Below are 18,062 nucleotides of genomic sequence, written 5' to 3'. Positions count from 1 at the left end.
ACTTCTTTAATCAAAATCAAGTCAGAATAAAATTCCTAGTGAATTAATTATAATGTAGTTGAAATCTTTAAAAATAACCGATAAATTCTCATACCTTACCGAATGCTATCTGCAGCCCGCCACTTTTTATTCCACATTGCCTGAAATCTCCTCTCCTGAAAATTCTCCAAATTTCCATCTTATTTTTTCTCTCTTTCTTTATCTCTCATTTTTTCCACGAAGTGTAATCAGATTACGCGACCAATGCCTCCATCAAAGCCTGTCCAGATTGAGTTTCCTCTAAAGGAATATGAATTATGCATTAAATTTGCTCATTATAGGAAAAAAGAGGGCGAGCCTCGTGTAATGCTCTTCCATTGGATATCGTCCTTTTGACAGATTAATACGTCCATTGGTAGGAAATTATGTCTGAATATTTTGGAGCAAATTTTCTGTACTAAATGATTCCTGTCGGTGACAAGAATGATAAAAACCCCATAGCTGCCTTTAATATGCCATTTTATAATGGCATTCAGTTCACAGCATCTGTGGTAATGCCTCTCTCTCTCTCTCTCTCTCTCTCTCTCTCTCTCTCTCTCTCTCTCTCTCTCTCTCTCTCTCTCTCTCTCGTAAATAAAAGGAAAACGACTGAAAAATCTTTGTTCGTTGTTTGTAAACTCTTGTAGGACAGTTGCTATATAGGAAATTCAGTGTAGTGGAAAAAAGGGGGGGATTTTTACAGTACCGGAGCAAATTGTATTTGCGAACAGATTTTCATATTCTCTAAATTTACCGTTGAAAATGAAGTTGAAAATAGTTTCTGTCGGTAATTATAAATCAAAGCATTATTACCGGTTTGTGCATTGAAAATTCAGGATTTCGGTATTTCCCAGTTTCGATTGTAATCTTTTATTTAAGGAACAATCATGTTTCTACAGCATATATATATATATATATATATATATATATATATATATATATATATATATATATATATATATATATATATATGTGTGTGGTGTGTGTGTGTGTGTGTGTGCGCGCGCGCGCGCGCGTATACCGTAGAAACATAATTGTTCCTTTTATATGCTCATATTAGAATAAACTACCTCCGCTGGCATCTCTCTACCAGTGAAGTATATCCCTTCAATTTGCCTGTCCTCTCTTTAAATAGGTAAAATTTGGCTTTTGTTTTTTTTGTTCAAGCTTCATGTTGTTGACTCTAACTGATAGCAAAAGCTTAGCGTCAAGGAAAATAGAGCTTTCTTTGTAGGGCAGTGTATACTTGTCACATATTCTCCCTTTGCGAGCTTTGGGTAGGACGCTCCAGAATGTGTCAGCCATAAGGCTCTTAGTAAGTTTTTAGGATGAGGATGCCTGCCCCATGGCCTTTCTGAGCCTGGCTGCGACCCACCATAATTGCCTTGGTACCACATACTTGACTGCTCGTGTTATTTACTCTCATTTCTTTGAAACTGCTTATGACCATTCAAAAAAAGAAGAGATGAAAAAAAAACGACGCAATCGCAAGCTAATGGTGTAAAGTGACTGTTATGAAAATAGAAACCGACTCAAATGGTGAAATTCTTTTTCCTTGCCTTTACCTCCCTCCCTCCCTCGGTGGGGAGCGAGAAACGCCACAAGATAATTGAAAGAGGAAGCCCGAGGAAGGCTTGGCAATAGAATAAACGCATTGGAATAAAAGCAACATCATCCGGCGAAATGAGATAAAATTCTCTGTTACTGCAAATAAGATACAAAATATTTGCCATCGTTCTCAATCCTTGGCGCTCGTTCGTGCTCTGCTTTCCCTCGCCCCGGTATCCTATTTGTGTGTGTCTGAGGATTAGGGAGGATATGTATCCAAGATCCCTCGCCTCTCCAAGTATCCTATTCGTGTGTATGTGCAGATTAAAAGGATGAATAGGATTGGACCCTAAAGTCCGGCGAGGACCATCCTATTGAGAAAGCGAGACATTGAGACGTCGTCTGCGATGTTGCTATTTCCCCTCGCAGCTTGCCTCCCAGAGGTCTTTCGCCGAAATCGTTTATTTTTCATTAGGGATCATTTGGAAATCATTTCGACCAAGGGAGTCATAGCCAGGAGGAGGAACAGACAGACAGACAAACGACAGACAGACAGACAAACACACTGGCTGAGTGGAGATCTGGTTAGACGGGAAGGTAACTAGGGAGCGTTTGCAGTTTCTAAAGGGATTAATGATTAGCCCTACAACGCATATAGGGATCTGAAACGCCAGATTCCTTAATTAAGTAATGAACACGTTCTCCACACACACACACACACACACACGCACACACACACTCACTTGCATATCGTGAGTGGTGTGGAATCTTACCGCTGAAGATGAAATTTCTTCATTTATTTCCTGTTCGGATTTAGACTTGTAGTGATAGGCTTAGCGATAAAAAGGACAACGAAGTCAAGAGGTCAAGATGTCAGTGTGGCCATCAGGAATACGCTTTGAAATTGTAGTTTTAGGCCTGCCAATGATTCGGAATACTGATGTCCCTTTTAGGCAATTTAGGAGGACCCACTGAGGGTTGTGGACCCTTTGGTGGGAGCATGCGGTGTAAATGATATATGGTGCTCTACGCAAATGAGACAACGCTTTGACATAATATGTGAAGTCAGTTAGCATTCGAAATGTTTGTGACTACGTTGAAGTTCGTAAATTAAGATGTCACACTGTCTTTGAATACAAAGGCGCAGCGTTTGTTAGTGAAGAGCCGAATGAAGCGAACTACAGCCAGTGTGATTGGTAGGCAAGTGAATTGAGAGGTCAAGGGAAATAAATAAAAAGCAGATTCTCGGAAGCACAATTGCCAAACACAATAAACGATTGCGTAGCTACAGACAAGGCGATGAATACCAGTTGTCAAGGAAATGTAACTGGTGGAAAATAGCCGGATATATTAAGAATTCAAAGGCAAATCTCAGCAATTACTGTTGGAAATGTTGAACTTTGAGGGGGATGTAGATGCCGCCTTCATTTTGTATATTTCACACTCGCCTATACATACATACATACTACATTACACACACGCGCTCACACACACACACACGATCAAAATCTTTATCCTGTAGTATTTTATTGAAGGGAACAGATGACCAGAAAAGGTCTGGTATATAATGGAATTACAGATTAATGGAAACGTGGAGTCAGATATTGTGGGTTCCGTACACATATGATGGTAGACTGCAGGAAACAGAATAGGCCCCTATTTTGTAATAGGAAATAGAAAACACACACACAAAACCCAGCAACGAAGCTAGACCTCAAATGCTCTAGGGGTTCATTGCATTTGGCTACTTACATTTTTTGTAAAGAATTATATCGTCTTTTTCAAGGTCATCTGAAATAAAAAAAGATAAAATATTACCAGTTTCATTCCCGGAGAAAATTAGCTTTGCATTAAAATAGAAATGTTATTTGCCGAAGAGACTGGCTAAGTTCGGGCATGAGTCATCTTTAGTTAACAGGTTATCAGTAGAGAAATATCCAAGCATGAATGAGGATGATAAATAATAATGATTACAATATTCTTCTCAGTAATGATAATTGTGTAGATTGTTAATGTTACATTTGTTTTGATATTTCCAACATAACTACGATAACACTTGTTCGAGGAAATTTCCGTGTCCTCTTAATCTGTATTTTATTATGAAGAAAACGAGAAGACTTTTCAACTTATACTGAAAAATTTTCATAGTTAAGATAAGGCTTTGATCGCAAACTCTTCAATGTCATCCTAAAAAATGAAAAATAAATTTAAAAACCTACAAAAGATTTATCAGTTATTTAAATATCACTGAAAACATTCAACAAGGGCTAAGCAAAAACAAAATAATAATAGAACTATAATCAAATTGTCAGTCACTTGTGTATATGAAGTTTTCTTTTGATTTTTTTTATTCCCCCACCATATACGTATTGTGATTTATAAACCTCATTAAAGATAGCATCGATGCATTTGAAGACAACTAAATTTGCCTTCAAGGAACAACTGTAACAAACAAAGTATGTCCAACAAATGTATTTTTCAGAATCTCTCTCTCTCTCTCTCTCTCTCTCTCTCTCTCTCTCTCGTCTCCAATGCTCTCTCTCTCTCTCTCTCTCTCTCTCTCTCTCTCTCTCTCATTCTTGGCTGTTGTCACCTATATCACTCCTCTATTTGGAAAATTATTATTTGGGTGATATACAATAAAGTCAAATGCACACGAGAGTGTATGTACCCGAGTGTAGAGTTTACTGTAAAAGCTTTTTAGAATATTGGATGCTAATGATAAGTTGTCATCTGCTTAATAATCTGACTCTCAGTAGAGAATTATGCTCCGTCATCTTGTTAAAGCTAATCGATTTTTCTGTTGCCTCCTGCAACCATCCTGTGAAGCTTTTTCTCGCTATACTTAATCCAGCTGTTTTGCAAAATGACCTCTAACTCATGATATATCGTTTTGACGATTTATGGAAATTCGCCTTGTTTATTTTTCGGCCTTTTTATAGCCGTCTCCTTAAAGCCTCTCTTTAATGAAACGTTTATCGCTCTCTAATACCTCTTACAAAACATCTTTCAGAGGCTTAATAAAGCCTCCTCTTTCTCTTTTATGATACATCCTTCAACGGCTTTACAGATTTATCCTCTTTCCTCTTTTATGATAATTCTTCAAAGGCTTTATAAAGTTTGCCACTCCACGAACTAACTTAAATGCTCCCGTTACTCTTGCCCCCGGGCAGATTTTGGCAGTGGTTGGGAATTTTAAGTTTCGAGTAATTTTCGATTTTTTTTTCTTTCCAAGTGATGATTTTACATCGTTATTTCTCTCCGCTTTCTTAGAATAGTTGATGGCCTAAGCCTCCTGGATTATGTTCTGACGAACGTGCTCACTTGATAAAGACTTACGAATGCCAAAAGTACATTTTATAAAGCGATAGTTCTTCCAGAGAGAGAGAGAGAGAGAGAGAGAGAGAGAGAGAGAGAGAGAGAGAGAGAGAGAGAGGGTGGTGGTTTCTGGGTTGAACTTTTTCAACATTTCATTGACACATGCACACACACATATATTATATATATATATATATATATATATAATATATATATATATATATATATATATATAATGCTCGTATGTATTCGTGTGTGTATATATATATATATATATATATATATATCATATATATATATATATATATATATGAGAGAGATGAGAGAGATGAGATAAAGATGAGAGAGAGAGAGAGAGAGAATTGTTTTAGAGAGAGAGAAGAACCGAGAATTTGTCCAATGTAAGTGAATTTCACTGTATGGAATAAGGCTGAGTGTTCAACATACCTATAGATAATTAATGGCAAGTGGGGAATTTTATGGAGATTCAAGAGCCATTACTCAGATGCCGGAAAGGATATCGTCACGTTAATGGCTCCAGTTAATTGGCGAAATATATCGCGTGTCGATCCTAACTCGAAATTGAGGTCAAGCACTGTTTTCCTCTTCATGTTTCTAATTAGCTCGCTCTCCAAATACTATGTAAATCATGGAAAAATACAGGAAAGTACCAGATTGAAGAGAGAGAAAGAGAGAGATTTTCTACTCGCTGAGTGCCTCTTCAAATGAGATTATGTTTTTGGTTCGTTTTTTGTATTTTGTTTCTTAATTTATTTGGCTGCATGTTTGTCTGTTTGTTGGCAAAGTTACACAAAATGCTGTCACAATTTATGGTGAATTTTACCTAGCTGGTTCTCGTGAGTTGTGATTGTAAGAAGGGGACTTTTTGGGTGCTGGATTGTTTATCTGTTTCTTTTTGGACTTGATTAACCCAAACCCTACGCTTCTATACTGAATTATCACTTTAGCAAAGAATATTTGGCTAGAATTTTTCATGTCGTAATCCTTCCAGGAAAGACGAATCAATTTATTGTCCCGGAAAGAAGAATCGGTTTATTGTCCAAGAAAGAAGAATCGGTTTATTACCCAGAAAAGAAGAATCAGCTTATTATCCAGGGAAAAAGAAGAATCACTGTGGTTTATTGTGGTCTGTGCAATGTTGGCAAGTCCGTAAGAGATTGGGAGAGTATTCTCTTCAGAAATTATTGAATTGCCGTAGATGGTTCCTATCAGTATTTGTAGCATTAGTGTCAAGAACAATTGAAATTTTGCGATGATATGATAAAGTGGAAAACGTCAATAAAGAGGACAAGGGACCGTGGGAAACACTGACCTCCAAAGTATTGGAGTATTGTTAAGTGAATGTTGGGCTACTTGCGTACAAGACGCATAAGCATTTGGAAGAGGATTACACGATTTGGTGACTGTTTCTTTCCCTAGATTGTCAAATCTTTGAACATTTGATTTGCTCTTGTTTTCTTTGATGTGCTTAAATATCACCTTTTTTCCTTTGGCTAGATGGAAACGTTACTTCCCGCCCTCACAGTATTCCGAGTTATAAATTTTATTCCTTCAGAGAATACGAGATCATTTGTAACAAGTATACGGTAAATTGTTGCTGTGCAAAGAAAATGTCATTAGATCATGAAAAATGTTTAAACTCCGAAAGTAGCAGGTGGTGTAAATAGATATTTTTGCATTTCCAAATTTTAGTGCAACATAATGTAAAGAACTGATAATTAAATATTCTAATGAAGCGACTACGTCGTATAACTCGGCATGATTAAATGTAATTATTTTATGACAAAATAGCTGCATAATTAGGTCTCCTAATAAACAATTAACGTTGCTGCTCACTCGATGTGCTTGTATCGCTGCATTGTGTTATCACGGAAAAAAAAAATAAAATGCCATGACATCAGTCGAGAGAGAATTAGATCGTAATAGTCGATAAATATAATAACACTAGTAGAATTCGAGATTTCTGGATGGGCAGTAGCCTATATCCGTATATCCAACTGTAACTAGTTCAGAGATAATGGAAGTAATGATAAGAAAAGAAATTTAAAAGATCAGTACTGCTGTCTACCAATCTTATTTTGTTATGCTTTGTGAATTAGATCAGTATTTTCAACTTAAATATTTGCTTTGATTAGTTGTGTGTGTTACTTTCAAGTGTTAGGTCAATAACATTATCTTAATTTATTTACCAGCTATGTCATTCGTCTGTATCATTGATAAGTCTTTGATAATAACAGATTGGTTCTACTGCTACTAATAAGATCCATGCTTTGTTCATTGATTGTTTATTAGAAGATTGTATATACAGCATTCCTCTTGTGGTGATTGTAAGAAATTGAGCATTCGTAGATAATACATGGATTTTTTTAAATATAATGAAAATACTTACCAAATCAGATTCTTGATTTCACAAGAAAACATGATCATAAAATATACCTCAACCGAACTGTAATATAGCTGCTTTCATCTTTGGATATGTCACCTCTGTAAGATTGCAACTGCGCTGGTTTTATAAAGTCCAAAGACTACCAAAGTGTATATCCCGAAGTAAAGATCCAGCGTAACAATAGAAATGATCCTATGTCAGAACCGAGTACGGATAGTAACGTTGCTCTGGAGACCGCAGTAAAACTTCTAACGAGACTTTAATTAGGTTTCTAGATACTTTTATATGGTACTAATGTAAGGTTTAATGAAGCCTCTGTACAGATGCTAACATAACTGTTAGGTATTTAGACGGTAGGAGGTATTTAGACGCTAGGCCATATCCTGAGGTCTTTTGACCTTAGTACTGATATTATCGTAATTTTAAAACGTTTTTGTATTCTAGTACAGATACTATAATGCTACACATTTTGTTTGTGACTCATTATATTGCCATTAGGGAAAGTTGGTAGTTTTTTTTTCAATATAGATGAACAATAATATTTAGTTCTAAAGCTAGATTACCTTTTTCATTTATTTCACTTAACCAGCCACTTACATTGTTGAGTATTTGCAATTAAAAATAGGTGATGGATTGTGCAGGTTGGAAGGAGAATGGAAATTTTCACATGGTAGCAATGAACAGTTATGAGAAAGATAGTAAATGATAATTTATTAACCTTTTTCTCCATTATTTCATAACAGCCTGGAACTATAGCTGAATCCAGTTTTGTGAAGAAAGTTTTGGTAAGGAAATGAACAGCACCCTAAGGGTGCGTAATCTAGATCCATTTATTTCAAAATGATTATGTAAAGTGCATAGATTTTTAGAAAGTTTTGGTAGTTTGGTTTTTTAGGGAATAGGATAGGTGCAAGATGCAGATGCAAGCGAAAACCAAGATTTATTCATGGTGCACTCACTCTCAGTGACTCCTCTTCCTCCTTCCCGGCTGCTAATATTTTTTTTCAAGTGACGTGATGTTCGTTTGTACCGTCAGAGTAGTGTGTATATTATATATGTGTGTTGTGTGTGTGTGTGTGTATGTATATATATATATATAGTATATATATATTATTCACACACACTATATATATGTATATACACACATATGTTATGTATCAGTTCACATGAAAATATGTTAGGTAAGTAAGATGCAACTAGTCAAGATTCATAGCTTGCGTTCCCTTTATCTCTGGTATTTTTTTCCTTAATATTACATGTTCCTGCGATTCCAAGTATGTATGTATGTATGTATTTATGTATGCATGTATCAGGGGAAAACTTAATATTGATGATAAACGGCAATGAATCCTGTCTTGCATATGTGGGAGGAGCACATTACACGTTCCTCCTCTTGGTGTTATGTGTAACGTAAAAAGACTACTATCTCATACATACTCTGCTCGATAACTAATTTACATAAATTGGTGAGGCACTGCGCTGCCCTTCAGTAACCAGTGGCTACGATGATTCACATTTCCCAACATTTTTCCGGGCACTCGAATGAACTAGGTGTTTTCGTCGCGGATGTTAATAAAAAAGTTCTTAATTAGTTTACAAAGTTTGCAAAAGCCTTCACTCTGTAAACATGCCTCATCTCTCATGTGAGGTGATTTGTTGTGATTTTATTTAATTTTTCTTATTCATTAGGAGAACAGCCGAGTAGGTGCAGTTTGTTTGATTACTTTTGGCTTTGTCCATTTACGTCTGCGGAAAATTAAGGGTGGGGGGGCGGGGATAGGGTAATAAATTCGCAAATATTGCATTTTTCGTGCTGTTATTTTTGGAGTCTTCGTTTTGTGTGTTCGTTCTGTGCCCAGTTTCTCCAATTATCAAACTTCTACGTCTTCGCAATTCTCTCGAACTTCGAACTATCGGAAAATTTATTGACGATTTGAGTGTCGAACGAAGCAATTCCGTGTCTGTCCCATTAGTGATGAGATTTGCTCTGCCGAGAGAAAAACAAATATACTTTCGTCCACAACTTTTGTCATTAGATTTGGGAAATAGGTAAGCAGGACAGATCGCTTAAGTAAATTACAGCTGGTTCATCCCGCATGAAAACTTCGTTATATTACATTTCGCATTTGTTGACACTAAATAGGAAGCAACATTTTTTTTTTTAGATTTCTGGGATTGTTATTTATCATTTTTCCATTTTTCTGCTGCTGTGAATAAATATACACTGCATTTTCCGTATTAGTCGTTTTGTATGAAAGGGAATGCATTATAAATTGTATATGTGCTTTGGAATTTTAGCTACAACGAAAGTTTTCTTTGTATATTAAGGCAGAATATTAAGTATTCCTCTCCTGGTTTTAGAAAAAATTAATGTAATCGTTCCATACACGTTTTTAGGTAGAAATTTCAACCGAGCCCATTTCCCAAAGGAAAGAAAATTATGGAAAGCTAATATTTTTCCAATTTTGTGGACATTAGTAGACAGAAAGTTATATTTTGCCTTATAATCTACCAATAGGTCAAATTTCAGAAATACCCTTCTCTTGCATAAGTTCAGAATTAGTTGTAAATGTTGTCTTTAAGCAAAATTTATGGACTATATTATGCTCACTGTCTGTTGCAAAATAAAAACTGAGATATATAAATTTTATTAAGTAAAAAGAGCTATATTTTAATTAAATACATTTATTATGTACTGTCGTTATATTATAAACATAACAGTTTCAGTGTAAAAATTCTTTGCTATGTTCACATATCGTATGTAGTTATGTTTTTCAATAACAAAATCACATAAAGCCTACTATTCTCATTCACATCACGTTTTGATCTAAAGCTCCATAACAAAGTCTAGGAACACGCGTATAAAATGCTTTCTGACATAAGAATGAAAAGTATCCGCCGAATTCATTTATTTTCTTATTATATAAGATATATTTGGCTAATCGTGATATTGAAATCATCATGAGCAACCTAATGTCTAAAACGTAATAGCCGGTAGAGAAGTAAGTGCAACCCGTGTAATTACGAGATCCTCGAGTTTTCATTCATTTTTATAATGTAGCTTTTCCTCGGTCATAATAAAGCTACAATCTTTCAGCAGGAAATGACTCCAGTGAACTCAAAGGTTTTAATGATTCCGCCCCCCCCCCCTTTTTATTTTTCATTTTTGGTCGTTCCCTTTGGACTTTTCGTTATTGCCTCTGATTACTCAACGTTTTATTTTGAAAATCAGTACCACGTAAGTCATTTTAGCTTTACATATTGCGCATATGCAAATGATTTCGCACCTAATTTTGAAAAATCTGATGAACTTATTTGCCCGTCATTGAAATGAAAAAAGTGTTGTTTTGCTAAGCGCCCTCCAGGTTTTCGTGGAATTAATTAATATTGAAGTGCCTCTTTGGATGGCTCGTTAAAATGGCGAAATTTTGGCTTTTGAGTGTTTAGAGTTGTGCATCGTAATCACTGCGTGCGAGAGGTGTCGGTGTTGGTGGGTGTGCAGTGTTTGTTTCGACTGGAAGAGAGAGAGAGAGAGAGAGAGAGAGAGAGAGAGAGAGAGAGAGAGAGAGATATCTTTATGAAGGAATATCAAGACACTATGTCTTTTGTGTTTCATAAAGCAATTGCATGTAAATGCTTATGGTTCTTGCTGTCTAGGATGAAAAAGAAATCCATTTTTATGTTTACATGAGAGAGAGAGAGAGAGAGAGAGAGAGAGAGAGAGAGAGAGAGAGAGAGAGAGAGAGTTTATGCACCCACGCGTGTTTCTGTATATGAGTGACCGTCAGATCAGAAAAAATTAATTAACAGTTATTTTCCTTATTTGTCGATGTTTTAAACTTCAGCTTTATTAAACGAAAGGTTGCTTGATTGCCTTTGCCAATTGTGACCTTATGTAAATCAGCTTTGGAGGGATGGAATCATAAATAAACAGTTGTTTTAACAGACTAATACTACTACTACTGCAATTACTACTGCACTTACTGAATTAATTTTCTCTACCTTCATTATGCTCGAGGCAAATTTAGATTATCGTTAATATCAGTATTAGAAGTATTAATGTCACTAGCGATATTGGAGATGTAAAATTATATCAGTGAGTATTGTAATGCGGCAGATTTATCAGAAAATAATATAGTTTCGAAATGTAAAAAAAAAAAATGACTGGGAGCTTTCAAGATTACCTTAATTTATACTATCACTGCGTGCAGTTATAAATTTTTATTTTTTTATAAAAAAATATAAATAAAAATGAAGGCATCACTACAGCTTGTTATATCACCGAAGTAAAAAACAGCTAAATAACTAAAATACTTTATTTTCCCCGAGTGCACAAGGTCGAACTATCGGCAATGTTGTTAAATGCTGTATGTTTCCCGTCAAAAACAGTGTCATCTGCAACAAGGAAGTGGTTGTCAGCCTGGCAAATGCAGAGGGAGAGGAAAGGGTGCCAATGGCAATTGCGTTGGAATGTGCAATACCCCACTGTGAAAATCTTTGATGACTCTCGTGTATAATCCTAATCCTATTAATCGAGTAATCCTCTTGCATAAATAAATCATTGTTCCCATGCGTTGATACCTGCCACTGTTATTGCTATTATTGCTGTGCATGAAGATGATTTTAATGTTATTGGACAAACAAATGAAGGAAATATAAATAGAGGCAATAAACACAAAGAGGAAGAAGACGCTTCAGGTTTTCTTTTTTGTTCTCGCGGCTTGTTTTCTTTTGACCTTGTAGGCCTATTATTGGTTTCGTCTTAGGCCTTCTGCTGTAGCTTTTGACACTCGTTGATTGTTTCCCATCCCTCTTCAGTGCTCTCGACTTCCGGCAATAAATGGTTTATGGTGTTTATTTTACACTGAACAGCGGTCCGTATGGTCTCTCAACATTTGATGTCAGCGCATGCGTTAGAAAGTTATGGCTGAGATTTTCAGTTCATTATTCGATGAATGGATCGAATTCGTGTTTCCTATTTATTTATTTATTTATTTATTTATTTATTTATTGTTCTCAAGATTTCTACAATCGGTAAGTTAGCAATGTAGTATTACATTCTTGCTTAACTCGTTAAGAAAAGAAACCGTAATCTCAGTGACTAATAATAGTTTCATTTGAAGTTGATAGAGGAAAAAAAAAACACCTTCATTTGCCACCCTTTCCTTTCCCTTACCTTAAGTAGCTTTCGAAGGCCCTTCCCTTATAGCAAATGACTTGGGCAATCAAGGAAGCTCATTTTGTTAAGGAGAAAACTTAAGCAAAGCGACGTCGATTGCATTTCGACGTGAGATGGTTCATTTACCTCAAGAACCAGTAGCCTCTCTGTATAACGTTTGACGGGAGGGGAGGTTAAGTTTTACATGTTAGCCTTCAGCTATTGTCAGTGAGAATTTGTATGATGATTAATTGCAAGGAATCATGTTAGTGTCATCCGATTTTATAGGTACTCGAGGGTAATGCAATTCTTGACTGCTTTGGATGACCACTGCATTTATCCTGAGCGTAGGTCGTAGGCCAACTAATTTCAATTAGATGGGCAAATTTATCTTAGTTTATTTTCTGTCCGGATGTCCGATGATTTTTATTTTATTTTATTTTTTTATTTCTTATTTTTGCAAACTTTGAATAATTCATTCCTGTCACGATTTAGAACAAAATCTATTAACATTTAAAGTAAGTAGAGCTCAAATAATAATGCTATGTGGGTATAAATCCATGCCACTTAAAGTGTGCTAATTCCATATTTGTACTGTTTTTCGCTAACCAATGTAAATGAGATATCATGGCATTGATGCAAAATGAACATATCTGTTAAGCAGGAAATTGAATATTATATATCATCATTATCATAATAATTTGGTTTCTGTGTTGATAGCCTTTCTGGTCGATATAGGTTAAGACGGTGGATGGTATATTCCTCTAAACTTCGGCATACTTCATCTAATTTAACATAATGGTGGCATTATTTATTGTGAAAAATTCTTCCACTCCTTCTTTGGTAGATTAAACAGCGTCGGCATCATCTTCATTTTTCATTTCATTTACGCTTGGCAAGTTTTTCTTAACTAAACATCCCATTAACGTTGGAAGCGTGACCCAGACGTGGTTTTTCTTTGGTTTTTCTCAATCATTATTAATGAGCTCTTATACGAAGAGGTAAGACAGACCAACGACTCATTTCATATGATTTCCTCCAGAGGTAAATTTCAGTTATTAAATATTACCTTGAGGTGAAAAAAGAGCCAGTAAAAACCTCGAAAACTAACAACAGTTATTTATTGTTAAAGGATGTATGGAGTAAGTGTCATAACAAGGGTCGCTTGTTATGATTATTATCCTCTGCAGTAATTTCCGAACATATATACATGAATCTGTAATATATATATATATATATATATATACTATAATATATCTATATATATATTATTATATATATATATATATATATATAAATATATATATATAATAAATAAATTAATTAATAATAATATTAATATAATATAATAATAATAATCATAATAATATAGATATAATAATAATAATACTATAATATAATATATGAACAATAATAATAATAATAATAATAATAAAGACATTTTTTTGCATTGCTCTCTGGAAATTCTAAACTGTTACAGCCACCTTTTCTTGTGTTTGTTCTTTAGGGAAGGAACAATTTCGTTCCTATCGCACATCAGAGAGAGAGAGAGAGAGAGAGAGAGAGAGAGAGAGAGAGAGAGAGAGAGAGAGAGAGAGAGAGAGAGAGGAATGTTAAACGTGTATGTAAATCCACAATTTGTGAATGATTGCGAAATTTCAAATTCACAGAATCAGTGGAGTCTGAGTCTCTTTATATTTTTGAAAATGGGTTTCATGGAATTCATTTAATGATTTTGGCCCTGAATTGAAGTTACGGAATGGAATGGAATACAGAGGTAAGGCCAAAAGCCATGTTCTGGGACCTGTGAGGTCATGCAACGCTGGAAAGGAAATTGAGAGTAGGTTGGTTTGAAAGGTGTAACACGAGGTAAACCTCGCAGTCGCGCTATTAAATAATTGTTAGGAGAGGGTGGATAGCAAGGTGGAAGAAAGATAATATGAATGGAGGTACAGTAAAAGGAATGAAAGGGGTTGCAGGTAGGCGAAAGTTGTCGACTGACAAATAACCACTAGAGTAGTATTACTTTCCAAAATTGTTTTTCAGTAAGTTAATGGGAATCGAGTTTGAATTTGGATGATTATATTATATATAGACATTGTTTATATGTAATATAATCGTAACTAACGATCCCGCGTCATACTCATTTTAAGACCAAACGCATTGTTTGTTTGCTAAAATAAATCTGATCTCAGTGCGTCGCTGAAAACAGCGTGTGCGCTTCAAAAGTATCTCAGTAAAAGGTTGAACAAGAAATTAATAATAGCATGTGCTTTGATAGTGAACAACGATTTTCTCACCGAGGGTGAGAATACACTCTTGGTTTTTCTCAAGGCATTATCAACTGGCCTCGAAAAACAAATCTCGTTTTTTCCAAAGGACCGATCCTACAAAGGAAAACTCTTCTTACGATCAATAACCGCATCCTGAAAACATTAATGTCACATGACCCCTTCCGAGACCCTCTTGCGCCAGTCTGAACCCTCTTCGTCATCAGAGCCATTGGCTCAGCCCTGTCATTAAGGTTGATTGTGGGGACCACCGTCATTTTTCCAAGGAAAATGACTGACATAAACAAGACATTATTCATTGGAGCTTCATAAATGTCTTCTCATTACTTGGATGATGTATTTCACTGCAAGGACGCCAATTAATTAAAAAGTCCTTAATAATTCGGTGGATGGCGCTCCCAGGACCGCGTTGCATGGAGCTAATTAACTTAGTGCGATATTCAGTCGATGTGGATAACACGGGGGAAGAAAAGAAACGGGTGTAGTTTGTGTCCTTAATTATCCTTTGTGTGTTGCAAGGGCCGTACAGCCATGGTGGAGCCTGGTATTTGGATAGTCTGAGTATTAGTGTTCTCCGGCGTATGAATATTCCAGAAATGTGAAAGAAGTTTTGAGGTATTGCTTGTATAAGTTTGTTATTCAAAAGTCCAATAGTTTGTTTCCAAATGCCTGTATCTAACGTACCCATGGGGAAATGAGAATATAAATAGAACTAAGAAGTGTGTTCTACTAGTAAAGGATCGTAGAAAACAAGGATAGAGGGAATAAGGAGAGATTTCCGATATTTGGCCGGAGTTGGAAAGAAACAATGACAGAAAGGCGCAACCAAGCTTGTTTTTAGCATCTGCTCTTAAGTAGGCAACTTTGAGCTCTTGGAAAGATGAGCAGCCACACGGGAAGCGGTTGCCTGTCGAATAATACAAAGAATCTGAGAGGGGAAGGCACAAGCCTTCATCAGCAGAATAGTAACTAAAATAGTACCTGTAGAGAAGAGACAAGAAGGTCACATTGGTGAGGAGAAAATGGATCCGGAGAGATTTTTTTAATTTCTTATTTTGTATTTCTTCAGACTAATACATAACTCAGAATAAAACAAAGATTTAATGTTTACTTTCATCAATGAGAACTGGAGGAAGAAATAAGAAACAATTACCACAAAAGAATCCACGCTTATGGCTTTTGTTTACACAAAATGCAGGGAAAGCAAACACGTTCGCGAGCAGTAAATGGTGCATGGAGACAAGCACGACGCAAGCGATGGCCATTACCAGTAATGAGAGGTAAAGAGACCGATTAGCGTAGCTGCGAAATTACCGTATCTGTAATTGGTCGCAGTATCTGATGTCAGTCAATTTCGTTCATGGGGGAATTTCGCCCTTGTGGCATATTTCTCTCATGTGATAAGTTTTTTTTTTTTTTTTTTTTATTAAAACAGATTTCAAAGTTGTGTTATTATTTTACTTTTCGGCTTTTGTTGTTTTGTATTTGTATTTTTTTTTTATTTAAGTCGTAAGTTAATTTTTCCAAAGTAATCAATATCATGTATTAACTTTCTAACACTTCTGAGAATGGTCAAAACAAAGACAGCGGGATCTCTTTATGGTTTCGTTTATATTTTCTCTTAAGTTATTTTCATTGAGCATAATGTACCATTGAAGAGTAAAGGTCAGAGTGGTTGGGCAATGTCCCTAAATTACGTACATACCTCTCTCTATCTATTTATGATTAAATGAATGTACATGTTTCAAGGTTAGCTTTGACAGCAGAGAGTATAGTATGATAATCTGTCAATACACTTATAATTGGGTGTAAAGGAGGTTCATTTTTTAAACCCCCTTTATACCCAATGAAGCATCGTAAGTAATATATGGAATATATAAAGGTTGAGTTTCAAAATAAGTTTTATTCCGAAATCGTTGTAAGTCCGCTTGATGCTTCTTTTTTTTTTCCTGGGTTTCATGTTCGCTTTGTAACTGTATAAAAATGCTTCCAAGTTTCTTGCTTGCTTAGTAAAATCAATCTAAGCTGAGCTAGTAGACACTAAAGTTATCTCTGTATCCAGTGTAATAAATAATCTTGCAATTTTTAAAATTATGGGACCTGGAAAGAGTTATCGATGAGCTGGCGTTTGGAAGTAGTAATTACAAATGATGATGAATATCATCTTGGCATTCAGTGTCTTGCGAAGCAAAAGTCATCTGTGAAATTCCTCCACTGATGCCTTTTATGTTCTTTCACCTCCACCAATCGCCATTTATCTCCAGCCTCCCTTCTCATAGATCACATCCATGTACGTAGTTCTATGTCTTCCAGCACAGAATTCTGGTGCCCACAGGAGGCGCCAGCTGACGCTGTCACGTACTGTTTTCCTAGAGGTTGTGCGAAGGACATGTCGAAGCCACCCTTATATCTCCTTCATCAATAACACATCTAAGTATAGGACTTGGATAATTTCCCATATAGTATCGTTCATAATTCTTTCTTTCTACCTGACTCCCAGTATTCTTGTTATAGATCGTACTGGGGTTATGTGTAATACGACTCTAGCGTTGTTTTTGGCTATTTACTTTCCAAAGCTTATTTAGCCTATTCAGCCTCCCCATTTGTTTATTCGTTTGTCTCAGTCTACTAAAAAATTCAAACGCTAGAAAGACGAAATACATGAAAAGATACGTGAAATGTTTGTGGCAAATAAACATTATTAGAGATTACGTAAAAAAAATTGCTTTAGTAAATTCTTAACAAGAGACCAACAGCATCTCAAGTAACACCTTTTAAACTAATCATTACCTTTACTTGATTATGAATGTTGTTATGAACTGCCTTATTGTTACATATGCCGCTTAACTATTCACGGCCACGTCAAACCGAGTGTGTGATGTATATCGGATACAATTCAAAACACCTATCGCAGAGATAAATTAAGAAAGCAGACAGAAGTTATGAAAACAAAAGTCTCTTCAAATTTTACCTCCTACTAAGAAAGAGTTATGCAACAAGCTCGTAAATCTGCAGCTCCTCTCTCTCTTCCTTCTCGCCGAAATGGCCACTTTCCTCCTCTGGAACTTCATAATTCTTGCCGAGTTCGCTTCTCTATGAAAATGATTTAAGGTCTATTGCGAGACAATGGCCTCTCCAGGTGCCTAACCACTTCTAAACGAGTGACACGTTTCTCTTCTAATTACCCGTGGCCCCTCGTAAGCACATCCATTTAGACAAGTAATGTTTAGTGCCTTGCATTGTAACTCGCCTTTGCATGAGCTCAAAGTTGCTTACTTGCGAGCAGTTGGTAAAGAGCAACTCTTTCTTTTTCTTTTCGTAA

At 35.8% G+C, this 18,062-nt stretch overlaps 2 protein-coding genes across 2 annotated transcripts in view; one reads left to right on the top strand and one right to left on the bottom strand.

The window, feature by feature from the left end:
* LOC135196326 (two pore potassium channel protein sup-9-like) overlaps positions 1 to 18,062 on the top strand; it is a 734,822-nt gene that overhangs the window by 406,430 nt on the left and 310,330 nt on the right. The window lies entirely within an intron of this gene.
* The window catches only part of LOC135196325 (uncharacterized), a 341,481-nt gene that overhangs the window by 128,298 nt on the left and 195,121 nt on the right, over positions 1 to 18,062 (bottom strand). Inside the window, 1 exon segment of the mRNA XM_064223071.1 lies at positions 3,319 to 3,357. The gene's annotated coding sequence lies outside the window, so the exon portion shown is untranslated.

Source organism: Macrobrachium nipponense, chromosome 17 (genome assembly GCF_015104395.2).
Source record: "Macrobrachium nipponense isolate FS-2020 chromosome 17, ASM1510439v2, whole genome shotgun sequence".
In the NCBI taxonomy this organism is placed as follows: domain Eukaryota; kingdom Metazoa; phylum Arthropoda; class Malacostraca; order Decapoda; family Palaemonidae; genus Macrobrachium; species Macrobrachium nipponense.
This window is presented reverse-complemented; position numbering and strand designations above follow the sequence as displayed.